Raw genomic sequence first — 24,956 nt, 5'->3', positions numbered from 1 at the left:
GACTATCTTACCTACTACACTGTTATCTTTCACTCTTTCTCCTCAACAGGCTTCGAAATCCATCCTTACATTTTCCCTGTTACTAACCAAAATCATTTGTGCCAACTATCACTAACTCTTTTGCTCACTTCCCTTATTCAGTGTTCAATTACCCTGTGCATTCTACCTCCCAGAAACAAATCTTGTTCACCTTTTCACTCACCACACCTCTAATCATTGAATCCTCATACTCTAGAATCATCCGCTATCTCTTTCATAAGGTCCTCTTTCAATCCTATTCATTCTTCCTTGCATTTCAAATCTGTAAATTTCCTTAGCTCAATCTCTTTGCCTCATCTTTATCAAATCTGCTTTCATCAGCCAGCAAAGGTTGGTCAATTGGTAGAGCCTCTGCTACTAATGGCTAACGCAAAAAAGTTAAGCAAGTTTGAGCATGATTAGTAGTTGGAAGGGATTCGATGCTGTTGGCACACTCCCCCTCAATGAGTCTTTGGACTCTCTGGAGGTGTCACAATAATAATAATAATAAAAATCTATTCAGTTACTTTCTCACTGCCATTTTTTCATTGTGGTTCATACCAGAAGTAATGCCATACAATTATTTTTTAAAAAATAAATTATATACTCCTATAGTGCTAGGCCACCCAGATCTTGGCCACTGGCACATGGTCCCCCCCACCCCCCGGCAACTTGTTTTTCATCCCGTAAACTCAAGAAAATTGACCGTAGAACCAATGCCAACAATTTTCTCCCTCTGATAGTCTTGGATCTCTGATTGACAACTGGCGAAGATTGGAAAACCCCCCTCCCCCAATCTCCAGAAGTTAGTTAGGACTAAATCAGCCTCACCTTCTCCCTATAGGAAATGAAAGGTGTTAGCAGATTTATTTTTAATATATTAGTGAATTTAAATTACTTTATTTGAAAGTTAAATTTAAGCTATCTTAATTTTTTAATCTGATTTAAACACAGCTGTTTTAATTGAACCATCATCAAAAATGGTTTTGTGTGTGTTGAGGAAAACTGGAACATAGTCTTTTGTTTGTAATATTTTTGAATTCCGAAGGTAAATTTTGTGTTGTATGTGAAAATATCTGTATATAATTTTTTTAGTTAACTTTTGTGTAAATACAGTGAACCTTTGTTTTTCTTGGTCTCTCTCACTTTGCGATTTGAATTATTCGCAGAAGTCCCGGCTCCAGCACACACACTGCTCATCAGTTGCAAGATTTTTACTGTGACATTTGCATTTCTGTGTTTGTCTGCTATGAGCGCCTCTTTCTTTTTTCTTTTTTTTTTTTACCCTTATCTACTAAAAATGGGGCTTATATGTAACCCATTTTTTGTCAAACCAAGTGAAAATAAAAAATTCTCACAGCATCAGAGAAAGTACAAGTTTTAAATAAAATTAAATATCTGAAACTTTCATCTATAGGGAAGATATACAGCATTAATGAGTTGACAGTGCAGTTGTTTTGTGGCTAGTGCACCAAAGAGTGTAAAGGGTTTTTTTTCTTGTGTATGTGAAAAAGCATTAAATAAAATGGAAAGAACACTGAGTGTGTGGATGGGAAAACAATATAAAAAAGGGATTGCCAATAAATCAGAACAATTTTAGAGAAACGAAATCTCTTTATACCCATTATCATGGGGAATAAGTAAGGTAGAGCAGGATCATCTTCTGAGAATTCTACAAAAGACATCACTGCCAGTAAAGGTTGATTTGAATGATTTAAAAGATTTTCTTTAAGAAATTTAAGATGATTGGTGATGATCTTCTGCTGACCAAGAAGGCAGCAGTTTTCCGTGAAGAATTTTTCAAAATAATTGAGAAGGGGGGGATATGTGCTGGAACGAGGCTTTACTGGAAGAGAATGCCTAACAGACCCTACATTACCCAGGAGGTAAAATGGATGCCAGGATTTAAAGCAAGTAAAGAGATGGTGACACTTTTATTTTGTGCAAATGCAGCATGATATGATCAGTCACGCTACGTTTTATTATTGCTGAAACCTGAGAGCTTTAAAAGGAAAAAACAAAAATCAACTCCCTATCTACTGGCAAAGTAACAAAAAAAAAAAGTGTGGGTAACATGGGAATTGTTCCTGGATTGGTTAAGCATTGCTTTGTACCTGAAGTAGAGAAGTACCTGCAACTGAAAAATCTTTAAATCATTTAAAGTTCTGCTTATCCTGGACAATGCACCAGGACATCTGGAGGAATTGAAATATCTAAATAAAAATACAGAAGTTGTCTTTCTGCCACCTAACACAATTTCTTTCATTCGGCCATCAATCACGGTATGATTCAGATGTTGAAGTTATATACAACTGGAAACAATTCACTGCGTTGTCACAGTTAAAGAAGCACTGAAGGAACTGAAACAGGACTTGGTCAATGCATGCTTGAAAAGGTTATGATGAAAGCTGAGAAAAATTCCATGAAAATTCCTTCTGCTACCCAAGAAAACAAGAAATTGTTAACATGGCACATTCTAATGTCCAATCCTCACCTTCTCGTGGTGCACCCTGTTGGGTATCTACTTTGATACTGAACGAACGAGGATGGGCTGGCAATTTGGGATTTAGCCGACCAAATTGTATTCTTATTGGTTAAACCAAAATAAAAAATGATGGTACAACATGACAAAATTTCATGCCGGCTGGGGCGTCGCCCGGTTAAACAAGGCCCCCGTTGTTTTCGCCAGGGAACCAGGGCGAACAGCGAAAAGTCAGCTACTGGAACAAATCTGAAAACAAACCCCAACTCAACATCACCAGAGTTAAAGATCGGTACTATCAACGTAAGAAGCCTGAATGGCAAAGAAATGGAGCTAGCTGAGGAATTAGATAAGTACCAGATCGACATAATAGGGGTGACTGAAACAAAAAAGACCAAAACTGGTGAGATCTTTCTGAGCAATAAATACAAAATGTTATATTCAGGCAATGACAATCAAGGAAAAGAAGGAGTAGCCATAGTATTCAACACAAAATACGAGGCTAATCTTCTTGAATGGCAGGCAGTCTCAAGTAGAGTAATGTGGGCAAATATGAGAATGGGGAACTGGACAATGAGACTTATTTGTGCCTATGGTCCCACAGAAGGTTCTACTAAGGTAGAAGTGGAGGAATTTTTTGAGGCTTTAGAAAAAGCAACTGACACAATGAAAAAGGAAAAGTTGGTCCTTGTTGGGGATCTAAATAGTAGAGTAGGAAATGATTGTGAGACATACAAAAATATTTTGGGAAAATTTGGAGAAAAGAGCAAAGCTAATAATAATGGCAAATATCTGTTGGATTTCTGCTCAGGACATGGACTGGTTATTACTAACACCATGTTCCAACATAAAAATGTGCACAAATTCACATGGAGAGAAGAGGCTAGGAATAAGAAAAGTCTCATTGACTATGTTATTGTTGATAGTGATGTTTTCTCCCTGGTGCAGGACACCAGAGTGTACAGAGGATTTGAAATTGGAAGTGATCACTATTTAGTCTTGAGCAGGATAAAATTAAATTTCATATTGAAAAGAATAACATGTAAGAAAGTTTTAAAGCGAATAAAAGTTGAGCAGCTCTCAGATGTGAACTGTAGACTAAAATACAGAAATATTATTGAAAAGAAAATGAAAGAGTTTGAGAACAGGAATCAAACCTTGGGGATTCAGTGGCAAACTCTGAAGGAAACATTGATTGATTCTGCCAGAGAGGCATGTGGTGAGGTTGTGTGCAAGGATAAAAAAAAAAAATCAGAACTCCCTGGTGGACACAGGAAGTTAAAGAGGCAGTGAAGGAAAAGAAGAAAGCATATCAAAAGTTCCTGGCAAATAAGTCAGCTTTTACTCTTACAGAATACAGAGACAAATGTAAGAGAGCTAAACAGTGTGTAAAACTAGCTAAACAAAAGTCATGGGAGGACTTTGGCAAGAATATAGAAAATAAATATCAAGAAGGTGGCAAAATATTCTGGAGGTTGTTGAAGAAGCTTAGGAATGGAGGAAAGAGTGCTGTAAAAGGAATTAGAGATGATAAAGGTGAAATGAAAACAGGAGAAAAAGATATCCTTGAAGTATGGAGTAATTACTTTGAAAAACTGCTAAATGAAACAAGCAGTGATGACAGCACAGTGATAAAAAACACTGACCAGGCATGCAGTCAGGAATACATATCCATACTTGAAGTAGAAAAAGCCATCAAAGGTTTGAAATGTGGAAAGGCAGCAGGAGTAGATGATATTCGACCAGAAATGCTGAAGTATGGTGGTATAAGAGTCTTACAGTGGCTGCACTGCATAGTTCAGAAAGCCTGGACAGAGGGACGAATTCCCGATGATTGGAGTAGAGCTCTCATAGTACCCATATATAAAAAGGGAAATAAAACTGAATGTGAGAATTACAGAGGTATTTCCCTACTGAGTGTTCCTGGCAAGATCTATGCAAGTATACTTGAGAAACGGTTGAGAGGAATTGTGGAAGAAAAGCTTGGTGAAGAACAAGCTGGATTCAGGCCAAATAGAGGCTGTCAGGATCAGATCTTCACTTTACGACAAATAGTCGAGAAAGCATGGGAATATAACAAAGATCTGTATTTAAGTTTTGTCGATTTGGAAAAGGCATATGACAAGGTGCCAAGAGAGAAGCTATTCAATACACTGCAGTTATATGGTGTCAATGGGGCATTATATCAAGCAATACTTAGTCTTTATTTGAGTTGTGAGTCAGCAGTTAGAATTGAAGGAAGTACAGGAAGATGGTTTAATGTTAAATCTGGTGTGAGACAAGGATGTACGTTATCCCCTCTGTTATTCATTATATATATGGATCACATTATGAAGGAATGTGGCATTAAACCTGATATCAAAATTGGAGATGTTAATGTCAGCTCTTTGCTTTATGCGGATGATGTTATACTTCTAAATAAATCCGCTACAAGTCTGCAAGATTCTCTGACTAAATTGAATAGCTGTTGTAATAGATATGGTATGAAGGTCAGCAATAAAAAGACAAAGACAATGAAAATAGGCAGAATCATTGAAAATGTCAACTGTGTTGTGAATGGAGAACCGGTGGAATAAGTAAAACATTTCAGCTACTTAGGCACAATTTTTACTGAAGATGGTAAACTAAATATAGAAATAGACAACAGAATCAGCAAAGCTGGTATGGTGGGAAGTCAATTGAATAAATTCATATGGAATAAGAAAGAAATTAGTCGGAACACTAAATTAGCTGTATACAAGACTGTGTTCAAACCAATTTTAACTTATGGATCTGAAAGCTGGGTCAGAAGTAAAACACTTGACCAAAGACTAGAGACCGCAGATATGAGAGTCCTGAGAAAGATTAGAGGCGTGAACAGATGGTATCAATGGCAATATCATATTAAAAATGAGGATATTAGGAAAGAACTTGACATTGTCAGCATCCAGGAATGCGTTAGCAGAGCTAATCTCAGATGGTATGGTCACTTAAATAGAATGGGAGAGGAAAGATTAGCAAAACAGGTGTTCTCTGCCAGGTTGGCAGGAAAACGACCCAGAGGAAGACCAAGATATAGGTGGATTGATACGGTACAAAGTGCCTTAGACGATAGAAATATAAGATCTGATAATGTTGGAGTCTTGACAAGTAACAGACTGATTTGGAGGAAAATTGTGGATAGGAAGTTAGTAATGATGTAATTTTTTCATGTAGTACTGTCATATCCTGTACACCCCTTGAGGGTACATGGCAGGAATTTGATGATGATGATGATGATGAGATATTGTCTGACATGATACGTGGCGAGATAGAAAAAGGAGCCTAATTAGCAGTTAACACGAGTATCTTGATGAGCTTATACAAACTTCAACTGATGTAGAGAAAAGAAATGATTCAAGAAATGTGAACCAGTGGATGCTAGTCTTTTGTGGATCTATTTAAAGCATAAAATCTGTGAATTAGATCCTTCAATGGAAAGGATGAAAATTTTTATTTTATTAACATTTAAAAAAAGGAAAATATTCCTTAAAAAGTTGTGGAAGAAATGAACCCCTGAACTACTATTGAACATAGAACACTGACAAATGAGTGTACATTGACTTTTTTTTTTTTATAAATAAAAAAAAATGTTTTTCTGAGAGGGGAAGTAACCTGGGACATTTATTATTCATGGATTTTTGCTATTTATAGTAAGTCTTGTGAATATTGAGGAAACCCAGTTTATATATATATATATATATATATATATTTAATAAGTCTTCATTTTTTTATTTCAATTATGTACTGCAATTTATCTGTGATTCTCAGTTTTTTAGAATCTTCAGTTTTTATTATTGTTTCCTCTTCCTAAAAAGATACCTGATGAAGGTAAAAAGCCGAAACTAGTCGTGTTTTTTATCATTAATGCTTTTAATTAATTCTCGGTTTTTAGTCATTAAATATCTTTCTAAATGTATCAAAGTAACTGAGTCAATGCTCATGAATACATATGTATGTATAATATTTTGCATATTAAACAATTAAGCAATTTTTGTTTTACAGCTCTCATGTTTTATTACTGATAGTAAGTTAAGTGAGTGTATGAAATTTGGCTATGATTTAAGGACAAACTTTTTCTTTTTTTAATGTATCAAAGCAAATAATTATAAATAATAGAACCTTAATTTCATAAAGTTTCATACAATTAATGCGGGACTTCATCTGCATCAGGATCTCCCCAGTAAGCAACCTCAAAATTTAGGATTGCTCACTGGTGGAGAGACCACTGATGCTGAGGGAATCACGTGCTCATCCTTTTTTTTTTTTTTTTTTTTCAGTGTCATGTACCTCATATTGGTAATTTGCAATGCTAATTAATGCATGTGCTTTTTGTTTCTATTCTACACTTCAGTGAAATTGCCTTCAATTCAAGAAGTTTTTTTGCTTACATCGAATACAACGACTAATTTTTCCTTTCCTTGATCACCATTGTCTGAAAAAAAATCATGCCATAATATTTATAAGGATATTATCATTTCAGTGAATGTCTTGGTGACACCAATTATATCCCTTTTTTTTTTAATTTTGATGTTTTTGTAATTTTTTTGCTATTTTGCATATTCCCTCTGATACCTTGTACACTTGATGGTAACTATCTTCAGTTATTTAAATTGTACATGTTTTGGTCATAAAGTATTACAAAATAAAGATTTATTGTTACATAGAACATATATTTACAACGTACTTAAGCTCTTACAAATTGCCTACCGGTTTTGCTAGTAACTGACCAGCTTTCTCAAGGCTTGCATAGTACAAAAAAAGAGGTAAATGCAAAAAAGGTTTCAAAATACAAAGAACCGTTAGTACCTGTTAGGTAGCTAGGGTGACATAACTACTCAGCATCATGAACACGCATTACATGCAAACGCGTAATATGATTATTTGCGTACTGTAGCTCTGTTGAACTGAGGGAGTTAATTAGATTTTTCCAGATATCGTTCAGAATGGCCCCTTGATTTCTGTTTAGGTTACTTCCCGTACGTAGTACAACTGCCGCTTCTTTAAATACTCGATGCCTGTAATCCTCGTCTACGTAGGGCATGGAGCTGTTATTCCAGTCTATAGTGTGGTTCGAAGTTGAAAAGTGATGTGCCAATCCTGAGGTGATCGTTCTGTTGTGATTAACATCGCCTATATGTTCTTTCTGTCTTATTTCCAGGCTTCTCGAAGTCTGTCCGATGTAGGAAAGACCGCACATGCATGGAATATTATACACACCTGGATATTTATAAAATGGCACACTGTCTTTAGGGGATCTTAGGACCTGTCTTATGCTATTTGTTGGTTTAAATACAGCCCTGATGTTATGTGTCTTTAACAATCTTGCAATTTTTGTTGAAGTTGAACCTATAAAGGGGATGACTGCTGTTGAAATATGCTGGACGACTGTTCTTTCTTGTTGGTTATCTTTGTATAGAAATTTGTTGATGATGTGTCTAGGATAACCATTTTGTGATAGAGTTGTAGCTATTTGAGACAGTTCTGTTTGAACCTCTTCCTCCTAGACTGTACGGGGCGCCTAAAGTGCATAAAGAAGAAGTGCCACTTCGTCCGATTGTGGATGGCAGATCATCCCCAACGTACCTATTGGCTAAGCACCTGGCGAATTTACTTAAAGGAAAAATTAGACAAACAGAGTCCTACTTAAAAAATTCTCAACACTTTGTGGACAAACTAAAAAACATAAAAATTACACAAACAGACATAATGGCCAGCCTAGATGTAGTGTCCTTGTTCACGAATGTACCAGTAGAAGAAGTAATGAACATTATCAAAGATATCTTTCCTGCAGATATCACAAAGATGTTCGAGCATTGCCTACAATCAAATTTTTTCAAAGTTAACAACAAGATATACAAACAATTAGAAGGCCTAGCCATGGGCAGCCCTCTGTCGCCACCATGTGCAGACCTTTTCATGGAGAAATTTGAAGATGAAATATTCACCAGCATTACTCCTAAACCTTCTACATGGTGGAGATATGTGGATGACATCTTCATCATATGGAAAGACAACTTAGAAAGCCTACATCTGTTTGTTAACAGAATCAATGCACTCCACAATAAAATAAAATTTACTCTAGAAGTAGAAAATAACGAACAGCTACACTTCTTAGACTTACTAGTAAAAAGACAAGGAAACAGCATCAAACTGTCGATTTACAAAAAACCAACGGACACTGGAAGATATCTACATTACTCTTCTAACCATCATAGGTCACAGAAACACAGCATCATCCACATGCTAAGAAATCGAGCTAGAAAATTTATCTCTGACGAGGAAGAAGTTCAAACAGAACTGTCTCAAATAGCTACAACTCTATCACAAAATGGTTATCCTAGACACATCATCAACAAATTTCTATACAAAGATAACCAACAAGAAAGAACAGTCGCCCAGCATATCTCAACAGCAGTCATCCCCTTTATAGGTTCAACTTCAACAAAAATTGCAAAATTGTTAAAGACACATAACATCAGGGCTGTATTTAAACCAACAAATAGCATAAGACAGGTCCTAAGATCCCCTAAAGACAGTGTGCCATTTTATAAATATCCAGGTGTGTATAATATTCCATGCACGTGCGGTCTTTCCTACATCGGACAGACTTCAAGAAGCCTGGAAATAAGACAGAAAGAACATATAGGCGATGTTAATCACAACAGAACGATCACCTCAGTATTGGCACATCACTTTTCAACTTCGAACCACACTATAGACTGGAATAACAGCTCCATGCCCTACGTAGACGAGGATTACAGGCATCGAGTATTTAAAGAAGCGGCAGTTGTACTACGTACGGGAAGTAACCTAAACAGAAATCAAGGGGCCATTCTGAACGATACCTGGAAAAATCTAATTAACTCCCTCAGTTCAACAGAGCTACAGTACGCAAATAATCATATTACGCGTTTGCATGTAATGCGTGTTCATGATGCTGAGTAGTTATGTCACGCGAACGTGTCACCCTAGCTACCTAACAGGTACTAACGGTTCTTTGTATTTTGAAATCTTTTTTGCATTTACCTCTTTTTTTTGTACTATGCAAGCCTTGAGAAAGCTGGTCAGTTACTAGCGAAACCAGTAGGCAATTTGTAAGAGCTTAAATACGTTGTAAATATATGGTCTATGTAACAATAAATCTTTATTTTGTATCTTCAGTTATTTTCAATTTAAGGTTATTCAAGCAGCTGACTTTTTAGTGCCCTTGGTCTCTAATAAATAACAGGGCATGATCATGTAACCAGACAGTATCATGGTGTATGTGTAGTTTGTCAGTCGTCTTCTTCACCCATAGTGTATGTAGACCATTGCGGCACTAAGACATATACTCCCCCCCCCCCCCCAGATGTTTCTGTCTTGGGATCTCCTTAATAAAGTAGAGAATGTTGAATTAGTCCACTTTCTGATATTATCTATCCGGGTGATTCTAGGTAATCCCTGATGTCTTTTACCAGAAGTCAAGTCTTGTAGTGCTAATTTAGATAAGCTATCTTATCTAGCTATGTGACCCAGCCACAGGAGCTGTTTCCAATCTATTTTAGTGACATTTTCTTGTGTTCTAGCAACGGAGCAGATTTTCCTTCTAACCTCGTCATTTGTTACGTATGTTATATATGGTATCTACTAAACCCGTGTGTAGAGGCTTAAGTGCTGTGGGGACATCATCTTGAAGGTTTAATGGATTATATACAGCACTAAGAAAGGATTAAAACAGAATTTAATTCTTCCTATATTTCCTCTCAGTCAATGAGACATCTTCAGGGATTATTTAAAAACTAATGTAACATATATATAAATAACAAACAATACTAAGCCCAACCACGTGGGTGACACTTAAGTTCTATCTAGGTGGAGCGCCCTCTGAAGGTGGTTGTAGGTGGCCTAAAATTTGGTTGATTCCTGACAGCTGCTGCTGATTCTAAGAATAGTCTCTCTTTTTTGAATTTGCTGTGGTGGAGCATGGTGGTTTTTTTCCATGAGATCCTGTGGGTTGTATTGCAGATGTATGCCTTATGTTCCTCCAGGTGGATAGTAGCTGATCTGCCTGTCTGTCCAAGGTACGCCAGTTTACAGGAACAGGGTACTTTATAGACTCCAGGTACTGAGAGAGGAGGGAGCTGACCTTTTGTAGAGCGGAAAAGGGTAGCAAGTTTGCGGTGGGACTTAAATGCTGTGTGTAGGTTGTACTTTTTTAAAATCTTGGCTATTTTTCCGGATGTGCCATGGATGTAGGTTATGGTGACGGTATTTCTAAACTCTTTCTGGAGAGAAGACCGGGGAATGGGGGAGGACCTGATTATTTTTTTAATACTGTGATCGCTGTAGCCATTGGAGAGGAAAGTGTTGTGTATGTGGTCAAGACATATACTCCCTGGGGAACCCACTGGAACAAAGATTGTGGGCTCTCTTGGTAAGAGTTTTAATAATGCCATATTGTTGAGCAGGGTAGTGGTGGGAGAGTTTGTGAATGTATCTGCCTGTGTGTGTGTGTGGGTTTTCTATATACAATGAAGGAAAGTGTACCATTGGGAAGGCGTGTAACTAAGGTTTCTAGGATGGGTAAACAATTGTTCTTTTCCTTTTCCATCGTAAACTGGATTCTTGGATGTAGGCTGTTGAGGTGACTGAAGGAGTCTAATGTGTCTGGGCCATGAGGCCAAATAGAGCACATATCATCTACATATCTTAGCCAGATAGAAGGTTTGAGAGGGGCTGAGTCTATGGCTCGTTTTTCAAAATCTTCCATATAAAAATTGGTGAGAGGGGGGAACCCATGGCAGTAGTTCCCTCTATCTGCTTGTAGATTTTGTTCTTCCAAGTAAAATAACCAGAATTGATGGCAAAGGAAAAGAGATCTGAGATGTCAGAAGGAAAAACGTTTTTTAAGAGTGTTAAGGTATCAATTAAGGGAATATTGGTAAACAATGAAGAGATGTCAAAGCTTACCAATATGTCTGTGTTATTTAGGTTTAAATTTTCTATGAGGGTTTTGAAATGGGTAGAGTTTTTTATATAGGATATAGGATGTGGAAAGTCCAGTGAGGAGGGTCAGAGAGTTGGCCAGCTGTTTTGACAGTTTGTAGCAAGGTGCGTTAGTGGCATATACTATAGGTCTTAGTGGGGAATTGGGTTTGTGGATTTTTGGTAAAGCGTATATTCAGGTGGGGGGGGGGAGAGACAGAAAGGTTTGATTTTTTCGTGATTTTCAGGGGCTAGAAGACACTTTTTTAAGTAAGTTTTTTAACTTGTGTTTTTGTGAAGGCGTGACCTATCAGGGTGTAGGTAGAGCGATCTTGGAGGATAATCTCCATTTTTCGATTGTATTCCATGGCATTAAGAATGACTGTGGTATTACCCTTATCAGCTCTGGTGATGAAGATACTTTTTCTTTTCATAATTTCATGAGAGCAGTGCGTTGGGCAGACGATGAATTACTTTTTGGAGGTGAAGACTGGGTGAGGATGTTGGCAACGTCAAGTCTGATGTTATTTGCTATCTCCGGTGCTAAGCGACAGATTCCGCGTTCGACATTGAACCTCACATTAAGCACTAGTACTTCTTTCGGAGCGACAACGAAATTGTGGCCGAGGCTTAGGGCACTGACGGGATCATCGTTTAGCCTTTGGATGATAAGTTAACTACTGTTTGGAGCAGTTGAATTTGCGGTTGTGGCTTGGCTTTACAAAAATTGTTAAATTTCTTGATATGCTTATTTTTTGAAATTCTTTCTGTGCGGAAGCTTCCAAGATGCCAGAGAGAATAGACCAAAGTTCAGGGTTAAGTACAGCAGAGAGCTCCGATTGTAAGGAGCTAATGGCAGCGTTCGTCACGGAGAGGGTGGCATGAGTAGTGGCGATTTGTTCCCCACTGATGGATATATTTAAATTTTCTCGTTCGGGTAAAAATCTTAAAATACCGGAGGGCACCCTCTGCAATTCATATCTGAGTCGGTTGAAGCTCTAGATGTTCTTGGGCAATATGTTTTAAATTTTGTTTTACGTTTTTCTGCCTCTGCTTCTCTGTTTGGTGGATGGGAGCGAGATGATCATTCATCCCCCTTTTCAACTGTTATATTTTGACCATCCATAGTTGTAATAGCTCGTGCCGAACATTCTAAGTTTTTTACACTCTGAATGTATTTTACCCTGTGGACCAGATTTACTCTTGTATTAAATATATCCATTTAGGAGTAGTTTCAACCCTCCTTGCCTCGATGAAGTTATCTTAGGTTCATCTTGCATTTTTTCCATGAATTTTAATTAATTTTCTCGCCAACTATTACTTAGTGATGGTGAAACGATTCTTGACACATATCGATGATTATCAATCACGATTCTTTATGTTACTTAAGGCTACACTTGGTAGTATTAAGAAAGCGAAAACTATAAATTTTCATAAAAATATACATTTGGAAAAATATACTCTCGTAAAAATATACATTCAGAAAAATGGCCAGGAACGGAACTGGCCATGTATTAAGAATTACTATAATAATGCTCATTGCCTGGTGGTTTGCCATCATGCACATATGCTAATGCCAATAGCATCATAAATATATTTAGTAGGACTAGATATTAACATTAGTGTGGCCTCTCTGACAGAGGAGGATATTGTCATAGGAATGGGATATCATGGATTCAGTTTGTTTAGGTAGGGTAGACAAGATGTAAAGAACAGGGAAATATTACTAACGACTGCAGATGAGTACCCATTGGTAGTAGCTGCATGAGTGATATAGGAAAGGTTGTTTAATGTGTGATGAAGGTTAACAGCACAAAATACACAACTTCATGCAGCTGCTACAGGCCAGGATCATCTGAACAGGACTATGAATTGCATAGACAGATAAATCTTATTAGTACAAGGAGGAGTATCGTTATAGGTGGTTTTAACGATACAGATTTAGACTGGAAAGAGGAGAATGCATGCAAAGATACTGAGGGATAACTACCTCAAGCAGCATTGATGGAAAGGACTTGCAATAAGGATCATTGGAACTAGTAACAGTGTCTAAGAACCTATGAGTGAAATGACTGTCATACTGACAATTGTTGACAAGATCATTTAGATTTGACTTGGGAGGTTGACGTGTTGACAACTTTAACTAAGAAGGGGAATATGTGGAACTATATGGTAGGTGGTTATAATAAACTGAATTATAATAAATATTATAATAATAATACTCCACAGTAGAGCAGTTGTAAGATAGAAGTAATCAATGAATGTCAAAGATCCTCTGTGGAATACGGCATGGTTTTTATTAAAGGGAGGTCTTGCTTTAGAAATATGCTTGTGTTCTATAATAGAGTGACAGCAGAGTTGGATAGGAGAGATAAATATACCACGATACTTCTGGAATTTGTCAAGGCATTAACAAGATTGCACATTTCAGCTTCTTATATAAACTCGAGGGGGGGTATGCAAAACAGGCTAGTGAAATGGATGAGAGTGATCAGAGACTTGAGGGCAGAATCCTCTTGTACTATTAGAATTTTGTACTCAAACCGTTGTTTTTAAATTGTGTCATAATGATATTGGGGGTAAGTTGGGTAAGGATATGGAATAAACATGCCACAGAATTCTTGCAGGCCGATCTGAATAAACTGGTTCTCTGGATTTAGTTGGTTTGTGCTGTACTGGCACAAAGATGGCAAAGGTCATACTTCACTGTTTTCTGAGCAGATATCAGTTCCATGTTAGGTTATGCATATTGGACAGAGGACATATGCAGGCAGACTGCATTGATTTTTCAATGAAACAACCCTTCAATGGGTTAGTGTGTCAGCTGATTTATGATAGCCATGTAATTATACCTTCAGTTATCTGACTGATTCTAGTTGGATAAATTAAGGAATGTCTTTATTATGTTAATGGAAATTTGCTTCAATTAGTTCATTGAAGCTAGAGACGTATGAGTGGACAGAGGAAGTTTAGGGCTTCATTACTGAGGACACTAGCATGTAAAAATAAGGGTGTGAGTCTTCTGCAGTACAATGCTTTGATGAGATTACATCCTGACTACTGTGTTTGGATATGGTCACCTGGATTCAGTGAAGATAATTGGAAAGAACCATAAGAAAGAAACTGGCCTAGGGAATTTTGCATGAGGTCAGATTGAATAGATGGATGCATGTAGATGAAACATATCAGGTATATATATATATATTTATCCACAGGCACAAGATAGTAAGTTAGTAAGGGCATCTTGCAGGCTACAAACAAGTGAGGTTTTACAACTTATGGTAGGGTAAATCTTGAGTCCCTGGAAACTGGGAGAATGTGATTTTGAATCATGCATGTGGAAGGTTGTTCTGAGTTAATTTCTTGGTTAATTTTATCAGAGAAAGGAGAGATAATAGGTATTTAGAAATGAGTGACTACAAAGAACTTCCTTTGAGTCATTCTGCTCCTTGGCAGAACTGTGATAATAATGTGTTTTGCCATATTAAAACAATAAAACAGCAAAAAAAAAAACAAAAAAAATCCAATGTAGATTCTTGCTGTGCTTGCATTATGAAATGCATGTGTCTCCTGTGAAACTATCCCAATAAACTTTTGCATATATATAAGCAGCTGCAACCTTAGTGCACCTTTGTTGTATGGTATATATATATATATTAATTTGTTATTTATTTATTCTTATGGCAAAAGCAGGCATGTTCAAGGTTGTTTCCAATATATATATATTGTAATGCTGATAACATGAAGCTAATGTCTCAAACCAGGTGTCCAAAGGTACCAAGCCTCCTGGACCAATTGTAGCAACAATCATATATATTAATGTAGTTGAGACATGTTTCTGTCAGATTTTATTTCCATTGGACCTTTTGTCACATATAACCTTTTCTTACATAAAGTTTCAAAAATATGAAATACCAGTGAAAACTTAATGTTTAATTATTTTTAAATTTCATTTTTTTTCCAGGACAGTTTGATTGTATAGACTAATATTTTTAAAATTGGAATCATTTTCCTTTATATAATTATATGTTACCAATTCCTAGAAGAACATTGCATTTAGCTTTCATCCTAAATAATCTGGCTCACTGCAGAACATGCTACTTGTAATAGTTACAGGTTCCAGTAGAGGAAAGACAGTTTTTATAAAAGCTGTGACATAGTTAAACAAGAGTGATTAGCAGTTTGTAAGTCAAAATCATATGTTGACCTCACTTGAACAATACTAGAAATATAAATTATAATTGGGTTACTTTTATGGCTGTTCCTTCAATTTGGTTGTACACTCTTGTCAAATATAAATTTGCCTATGCTTTGATTGTATTGTATCAGAATAATTATGAAGGAGAAAAATAGGGAAAATAGGTATGAGTGATATTTGTCAAAACGTCTGTCATTTTGTATGTTTCTGGAACCAGAAGCATGTGTGGGCATGATCTAGACTTGTTTTTTTTTTGTTTATTATTATTATTGTGTGACACCTCCAAGGAGTCCAAAGACTCATCGAGGGAGGGCACTACTCTGTCATCCATCAACAGTTGACATTACTTTTTGTAAATATTTTGGAGTTTTTTTAACTGAAATAGTATAAATGTAAACATTCAAGCAATCTCTTAAATAAAAAAAGGTGTTACAGAAGTATAGCTGGCATTTTTAATTAAATAGTGTGCATATTTAAGAGAAAATGTGTTTCAACTAAAGAGCATGCAGTAATAACAAGGAAATTTAATTAATCATTAAAATTTGATACATCTACTAGTTTCTCACACCTGCAAAAAACTGGTGGTTTCATGAGGGCATAAAAAAAAATATATATATATATATAAATAGACAACAAAGTTGTCGGATCGCTGAAAAACCATTACAAGAAAAATAAATAAATTCATGCTAACAAATAAGCATAAAGTCACATGACATACATTAACTGTCTGCAGTTAACAACTGAACGTCATTGTCGGCGAAGTTGGAGTCTGTGATGTTAAAAGATTTAATAAACGATTTCCATTTGTTACTTAATTCTTGGTTTTTATTCAGTGATCCACACAAATAAATGACTGTTACTGATTCCTCTGAAAGTCTGGAGTATAAATTTTCTTCTAAGTAAGATATTGTTGAAACATTCCAGGCAACATCATGGTTAGTATTAGAAGTATAGTTTGGCCAGACCAACTGTTTCTTTTCTTTTATGCTTGACATCTGCAGCATGTTCCTCCTTTTTTTTATCGCCTCAATTCCAGGTCCAAAGAGGCTGCAAACAGTTTGAATCAATTTAAAAGTCACTCTGATATGAGCATCCTTAAAAAGAGATGCAGTTTGAATTGATACAATATATGGAATTGTGTTCTATATATTGCCTCTATACTGGATATTCTGATTATTGAGAGAGAGGTAAGGTTTGAAAATAAAATCATGTCAGTTGTGAAGAGGAAGTTATTCATTTATATGATTTTGACAGAAATTACATCTGCATGCTGCAAGCCAAGCTTCTACGAAATGAAATGCATCAAAAAAATTTTATGTTGTCTAATATGACTGAGGGTTGCTTATTGAACCTGGGCAGTCCTTGTCATAAAAAATGAAATAGTATATAAAATAAATTACAGTCAATCATAGATTCATTCACCAAGAAGTAGCCTGAAAAGCAAAATTTTGAAGATGTTTTTGTCAAATAGAAAATACAAACATTATTTCTCAAACAGTTTTCCTTTTCCAAAGTACGAAACATTTGTGCTTTCAAAAATTTAACTTTTTTTAAAAACTCTATGATAGTGGCAGAAAAAATTATCTCTCCCCTCCCAGATTTGTTGTAAATCCGATCCTGTTCTTCAGTTGTTGTTTTTTTTATTTTATTTTTTTTTTTTTCCGCCATAGCTTCTGTTAATTTATAGTTTTACATTAGACTCTAATGGTAACTGTAACCATGCAGCTCGCACTTTATTTATGACACATTGTGTTTTATTAACAGTGATATCCTGTTAGTCCATTGATCGTGCCTTGTAATTCCATCAGATTTAAACTAACAGCTAATCTTGTTTTGTGCCCCTCGTAAATGACCTCAAAACATAGATCACACTATCGGTGAAACAATAAAAACTTAGTTAGGTAAGTGATTATTTTCTTCATTAACCAACATTTAAAATCACTGTTTTACTTGTGTTTGTTGATATCATGACTGTGTTTTTAGGTGCATTTTGCAAAAATGCTTAAGCATCTATTTGTTGCTCAGTTTCAGATGGATGGATTTTAATAAAATTTCATATTTGGAATCGTTACTAAAATCAAAGTCATTTCAATTTTGGTTTGAATCAGACCATTTTTAGCAGCAAACTGAGGCAGAATGATTTATAACAGTAGATTTATAACTTCTGGAATTCACTGAAATTTGCTTTATGTATGTGTATATGTGTGTGTGTGTATATATATATATATATATATATAATTTGGCTCTCTTCCACGCAAGGTTTTTTTCATAAATTTATAGGACATTCACGCTGTGCTAGGGATTTTTTTTTATTATTTTTTTTTAATTAATTTTATAGATTTTTATGTAGTTCAGAAACTCTACTCTGGAGATCAGCATTGAACTTTTTCAAACCACTCCAGGCATCCATCCAAAAGTATTCACAAACATCCATGCTCATGGTGAGATTCAAGCAGATATACCGACCACATGGTCAACCATGTTAGTAAATTTAAGATCTGTAGAATATTTAGGATCTTTATCAAAATTTGTCAAAACATTTTATATTTGATCAAAATGGGCAAAACAATTTCAAGTTAAAACTCTGTTACAAATGATAAACTTTCACCGAATGAGATGAAAATTCAGTTGTTCTGGTATTGAATGGCATCACTTGCAGCTGCTATGAAAAATACCTTTTATGATTCTCTTGCATCATTTCTCTGTTTATCATAAAGTGGGATTCACTGGAGGTCTTAATAATTTTGCCACATTTAGCTAGGGGAGAAGTTGTATTTCTATAGGAAATTGTTATTATTTTTATGTGTGTGTGTGTGTGTGTGTGTATCTGATTCACGCATGAAAGGTCACATGACCTATAGCACATTGGTGCCATTTGTGGGCAAGAGGAATAAAAGAAAGGAGGAATCTGTTCACAATTTGCTTGAACAGCTGAGAGTTGTAATCTTTGGGGAAGGTAGAGTGTGGGGGGAGACTGTTCTAAGGGACAGAAGTAGATGGAGTGAAGTTGGTGAGCAGTGGCTCTTGTTTTAATGATTTTGGAGGAGAATGAAGGAATAATAGTGGCCAATTCAGCAGAGCACTGTCCATGAAAGTATTTGTAGAAGAGGAAGTAGAAACTGAGTATCTTGAGAGAAGGATCATTAATTAGCCATTTTTTACTCAAGATTTACAAGATTACACTTCTGGACAGAATCAAGTAATCTTAGAGAGGATTTTGGTGCACCACCCCCACATGGATTATTGTTCCCACAATATGGAAGCAATATTCCATGGCCCACTCAGTCTCCAAAAGTTTGATATGGCTAAACAGCCTCACCCTATACAGGAATGAAAAGGCATTAGCTGATTTTTTTATTTTAATTTTTTTTTTATTCCATGGCTGGGCAGATTTGGGCTTTGTATAGAGTTAGCAGGTGTAAAGTAGTCTTGTGCAAAAAAGTATACCAAGTTTTTTGGCATCTGCAAAAACTATAGTTGAAATGTGGTTGTGCCAGGAAATATCAGAGGTGCAGGTCAGTCCAAGGAAAGAAATTGGATCGTGCTTAGATATTTCAGTATTACTGAAGGTAATGGGCCGGGGAGGGAGGGGGGTGCAAGCCCTTTCTTGCAAGAGATTTGGTGGCATTGAAGTTTACTAGGTTGTCCTTACCTCACTGAGATATAGCTAGAAGAGCTGAATTCAGGTCACTGATTGTGGTAGATCTTGAGGATTCTAATACTTGAGCACTACAAGGTTTGTCGAATGAAAAGGAGGAATGGAGTGTACTGTCATCGGCAAAGCTATGGATGGGATTGTAAGTCTGAGAGAGCAGGTCATGTATATATTATTCAAGAGGAAGAAAGTGGGTGAAAGAATAGAACCCTGTGGTAACTACTTTCCTGCCAAATGTTTAAAATGGGTAATATCTCTGTTCTCCAGCCAAACAGGCTGTTGTTCAATTTCATTGTAATCTTGGATGTTTGTAAAGATCATTAGATGGTAAATGAATTTCTGTGCCTGGTGTGAGACCACCATCCCCCACTTATTTCAGCCCTGAAGTTGTTTGGAACAGTTTGACATTTGGTCACTAGAGCAGGTTTTCAGGATTATCTAACATGATCTTGGGTAAAAAAAAGGGCTAAAGGCTAGAGAAGTCAATGTGTATTACTGCTACAGGTTCTATTATAGGTTTATTTTATTAATTCTATGTTTTTTTATTATAGTTTTACAATCTCTCGTGGGTGGTTTTCACATAAAAAGAAATTGTTGAAGACACAAAAGTCACTCAAATATTTATTGGATAAATCATGTCTGTAGTGGAATTCAAACTCATGACTTATTGGTTGGAATGTGGAAAAGTTTTTTTTTTGTTTTGTTTTGTTTTTTTCCCAAGGTCCTTGGATGGCAAATCATTTTCATTGCCTGATGTGAGACTATCCTTCTGCTTATTAGGAATATCAGGTAGCCTGAAAAATTTCCAAGTTTGGTTTCTAAAGCAGGGTTTCTGGATTATATTAGCCTACCCACAGTACAAACATAAGGTTTACAGCATTGAAATTCATGTAAAAAATAAATCTATAGATATTGTGCTATTTCCATTGCTTCCTTCCCGTGGAAAAACTTTTGACAGTTTGTTCAGCATTTCCACACCCATTGGATGGATTTCTTTTAAATATTCTTGTTTAATTCCATTTCTTTTGAACTTTAATTGCCTCTACAGATCATAAAAAATGACAAGTTTCTTCACCTAGACTTTTTTTCCATTTTGCAAAACAGGCAAACCAGCCAGAAAAACACATTTAATTAAAAATACTGGCTTAATACACTTAGTTGCTTCAGCCATGATTTAAAAACATCCCAACACCTTTTTTGAAGTATAATATTGAAAGTTTATTTTTCACTTGGTTAGACTATAATAAATTTAGTTTAATCCTTTATCCAAGTGTGAGCAAACAAAGTTTGGATAGGAGTTATGTTAGCTTGCTCCACCTTTGCAACGAGTTGCCTGGTGTTGTACCACCTTACCCCAGTCCTGAAGATACTTTCAGGTGCAAACTTTGTTTGCTCACACTCGGATAAAGGATTAAACTAAATTTATTATAGTCTAACCAAGTGAAAAATAAACTTTCAACATCTTTCTCTAAATCCAGAGTAATTTAATAAAAAGGTGGCACACCGTTTGGCAACTCCTATATACCAGGCTTCTGCCTGGTATCTCCACTTGGGCCTGGCTCCCACTGAAGAGACCTCAATAAAGGTCGAAACTAATCTGGGTAGTGGTCCTTCCCTTAATGCATAACATTATATATATATCCGCAAGGAGATGTGTTTTGCATTATGGGAGATACTGAGATAGGAGTGATGTTAGCTTGCTCCACCTTTGCAAGGAGTTGCCCGGTGTTGTACCATCTTACCCCAGTCCTGAAGATACTTTCAGGCGCAAACTTTGTTTGCTCACACTTGGATAAAGGATTAAACTAAATTTATTATTGAAGTATAATATACTTGATAAACCTAGAAAAAATTTGCCTGATCAGAGTTGGTATGCTAACTCTACTGCAGTTTTACAAATTTATCCGAGTGAGATCAACAAGAAAAGCTGCATTTTTTTTTTTTTTTTTTTTAATGCCGATAATAAACATTTTTTCTACTCTATTTTGAATTGTATTTTCTATTATATAGTTAAACTATGTTATCAAATTAAATTATATTTATTTAAATTGAATGGGTTTTTTATTTTAATTTTTATCTTGTCATACTGTATTATGGATTCATGACTGTTTAATTTTACTTGAATAAAAGAACAGTGAATAATTATCCCACAATAATCAAACTGATTGCAGCAGCCAGTTATTAGAGATTAGGATAACTCCACTGTTATCTTCTTCCTTTTTCATATTAAACCTGGTGGCCTGTTATGGTTATGTATTAGGTTATCGTGACCTGTTATGATTCGAAACCAGAAATCCCACTGAATAGGTCGGTCAATCCTATTCCAGGAGCGTCCTATGTATGTATGTATGTAGATGCCTGTGTTCATGGGCCAGTTTGCCTGTTCTGTCAGACAAAATAAACTGAGTTTCCATGTGAGACTGGCTAACTCACCTTTTGTCGAAAGAGACCAGATACAGGTCCCTCGCATCACTGACAGGAATCGAACACAGATCTTTCCGACCAAAGGGCTTCATCTATACCAACTGAGCTACGGTGGGGGGGGGGGGGTCCCTCTTCACTATTATAATAAAGTAAAAAAAGAGTGGTTGATGTGAGAGAGGCATTACCATAAATTTTCTGTCTTTTGAAAAGAATTTGCCAAATTGCCTTATGACCAGTTCATATTTAGTTGCAGTATATAGGTTTCATTACCAGACTAGTGGATATAGATTGAAAATTGACTGATAGATATCAAAGAATTATGTATGGGAAAGCAGTATCAGGAAGAACATGACAAATGAGAGTTCCACAGGCCTCCATTCTGGGATCATTACTGTTTAACTTTTATGTCAATGATATTGTTACTGGATGGCAGTTGTTTGTAGATAATGTGAAGTTGGGGAAAATTATTAGTAATATTGCCAATCTTATGGCTCTTCAAGAGGATTTGAATAAGTTGCACGTGTTTCAAGCTCGTTGGAACACGTGCAACTGCTGCTCAACATCCCTTCACAGTTCACCTAGAAACAAAACGGAACAAGTTTCTTTTCCTCCTCCTTCATCCCTGCAACTGCTGCACTGTGGAACAGTCTCCCACGTGCAACTGCTGCATGTGGGAGACTATATGTGTTTCCCATTATATGTTTCCCATTATATGTGTTTCTCACTATATGTGAGAGAATACAATTTACAGTCATTTAAATCAAATGTAAACAAGTTCCTCCTTTCCCAACCCACTACTCATACACAGTACTAATGCACTATCGGTTGATCAACCAACCTCTTGTGTATATGGTCACAACATAAAAAAAAATAAGTAAGTAAGTCTTTGGGATGATGGTGGATAAAAATTTGAAGTTTCGGGGGTGGGCATGTTGCAGAAGGTGAAAACACAGATGACTGTGCTGAGAAGAATTTCCTAGGGCCTGAGAGAATAGTATGTTATAATCAACAGAATTCCATTTAATATGACATTGGTACTATGGAGCTTTTTTCCAGGACTTCTAAGTAGTTTGGTGTAGTAAAAATCGATGGCATAAGACCTTAATCTGATCACTTCTGGTTACAGGTATTTTAAGGAATGAATAAACTTTAGAGAAAGTACAATAGCACTAAAAAATGATATCAGGATTGTGGAATATTGGTTATGAAGACATACTGAAGACATGTAATCTACCAAGTTCAGTAATAGAGAATGAAAGGGTCATGTGATTGAAACATCTACGGTATTGAGAGGTATTTACTGAATAGCTATTTGGTAATTTTTTTATATGGTAGTGCAAGGTGAACTAACAAGGTGCCATCCCAGTGGTTATTATGCGTGAATAACTCCCAGTGATAACCTCCTAAATAAGAGTAAGAAGTAGCTTTTTATTTATGTGGAGTTATAGGTACAGGGAATGCAATGCCTGAAGAGTGTTGAAAGAGTAGACAATAAAGGAGTTACACGATGGACAACTTTCTGTTGTTCATCAATGTGATATCATAGTTTGCTATCCGGAATGATGATAATAAAAGAATTATGTTATTTTTAAGTGTTTGGTACTGTAAATTAGCCTACAGACTATCAGCAGGCATGAAAATTATATAATTCTCTAACATTTGTGTTAAACACAGCAACATGATTATACTTCACAATATTCTTGTTTTTATTCTTTAACCAAACATGAACATTTGCATGCAAAGTAATTTCAGCATTAAGCTACTAAGAGGTAGATGACTTTCTATCATGTTTCCCTAGTGTATGCAAATTTTCCCTATATGCAGTTGACTTAATTCATGTTACTTCATGTGCAAACTTTTGTTTGCTGATGCTTGGGTAAAGGATAAAAACAAGAATATAATTTCTTGTCTGGTATAATTTTATTTTCTAACCAAGTGTGTGTGTGGGTGGGGAACTTGCTACAACAGTCTGTTATCCAGAGTATTTCAATAAATATTTGCTATTTATGCACAGTTAGCCTATTGGCTATGCACTTTGCAACCATATGCCTGGGGAAGCAGTATCCTAGGTTTGCTTCCCTTTTGGTGACGTAAGGAGCTGAAGGATCTTTCTCAGCCATAGCCAAATTAGCTGGCCTTGGGTGGACAGTAGGGTTTTTTTCCCAGTTTATCTGGGGTTTTTCATCCCTCAAAGCAGGCAAACTGGCCTTGAGAACTCAACACCACTGCGAACATAGGATACATCGGGGCGTAGGGCTGACTACCTTATCCTGTGAACGGTTTGAGGTCCGATGATTAATAAACCCTCGACACAGTAATGTAAAAGAGGGTAAAAGGAAGATGAGATGAATTATGACTAAATTTAACACACGTGAACCACAGTAGTAGGTTTTTGATTGCATAATATTTCGTCCTAGGTATCTTAGGACATCATCAGTACACAGTAGAACAATACTAGGAATGACACAAAGGATAGGATAGGATTCTACTGTACTGATGATGTCCTAAGATACCTAGGACAAAATATTTACGTAATAAAAAAAAACTCTGCTACTGTGGTTCACATGTATTAAATTTAGTCATGAATTCTCCACGGGTTTCTCTATATAATCGAGATGAATTATGATTTCTCCGCTGATTTAGTTTTCACTGTCTTTGTTGAGCTAGCTCTCACTACTTCAACCTTTTTTAAGAGTTGTTTGCAGGGTAGGGAGCTTGCCAAAAGAGCAGAGGTGGTGTCTGCCAGCCAGTTGCTGCACAGAGCTGGGCTCAGTATGATGGCTAACTTAGCCACCATGTTGGTGCTTGGCATAGTGATGTTTGATGGGACCAACATAAAGAGTAATCTTCATAGATCACTTACCTTTTTTTTGGGACCTTCAGACACCTTGAACAAACTGTTTGGGGAGGGCCCTTCCCATAATGTATATCAGTCTGAAAGAAAATGTGTTATATGATACTATGGAAATTTGATATATAAAGTCATCTGTCTCTGTATAAAAGTAACCTAGTCTTGCATAATGTTACTGCACATGTAAACTTTTGATTATCACACTGTGACCAAGTTGGGGGAAAACATGCTACTGCTATGTTCAAACTGTATTCCCTCTCCCTTTCTAGCTAGGTGAAATTTAATCAAATATGGTTCTCTCTCTCTCTCATTTCATGTGCTTTTAGTGATTTCATTTAGACCA

The 24,956-nt window shown here is 36.2% G+C and overlaps 1 protein-coding gene across 9 annotated transcripts in view; it reads left to right on the top strand.

The window, feature by feature from the left end:
* Positions 1–24,956, top strand: part of LOC150103963 (bromodomain-containing protein 2-like) — a 539,719-nt gene that overhangs the window by 451,603 nt on the left and 63,160 nt on the right. The window lies entirely within an intron of this gene.

This window comes from Typopeltis vanoorti, chromosome 8 (assembly GCF_054136105.1).
Source record: "Typopeltis vanoorti isolate ZY-2024b chromosome 8, IOZ_Tvanoo_1.0, whole genome shotgun sequence".
NCBI classification, from domain to species: Eukaryota; Metazoa; Arthropoda; class Arachnida; order Uropygi; family Thelyphonidae; genus Typopeltis; species Typopeltis vanoorti.
Note: the sequence above shows the minus strand (reverse complement) of the source record. Positions and strands in the feature narration are given on the sequence as shown.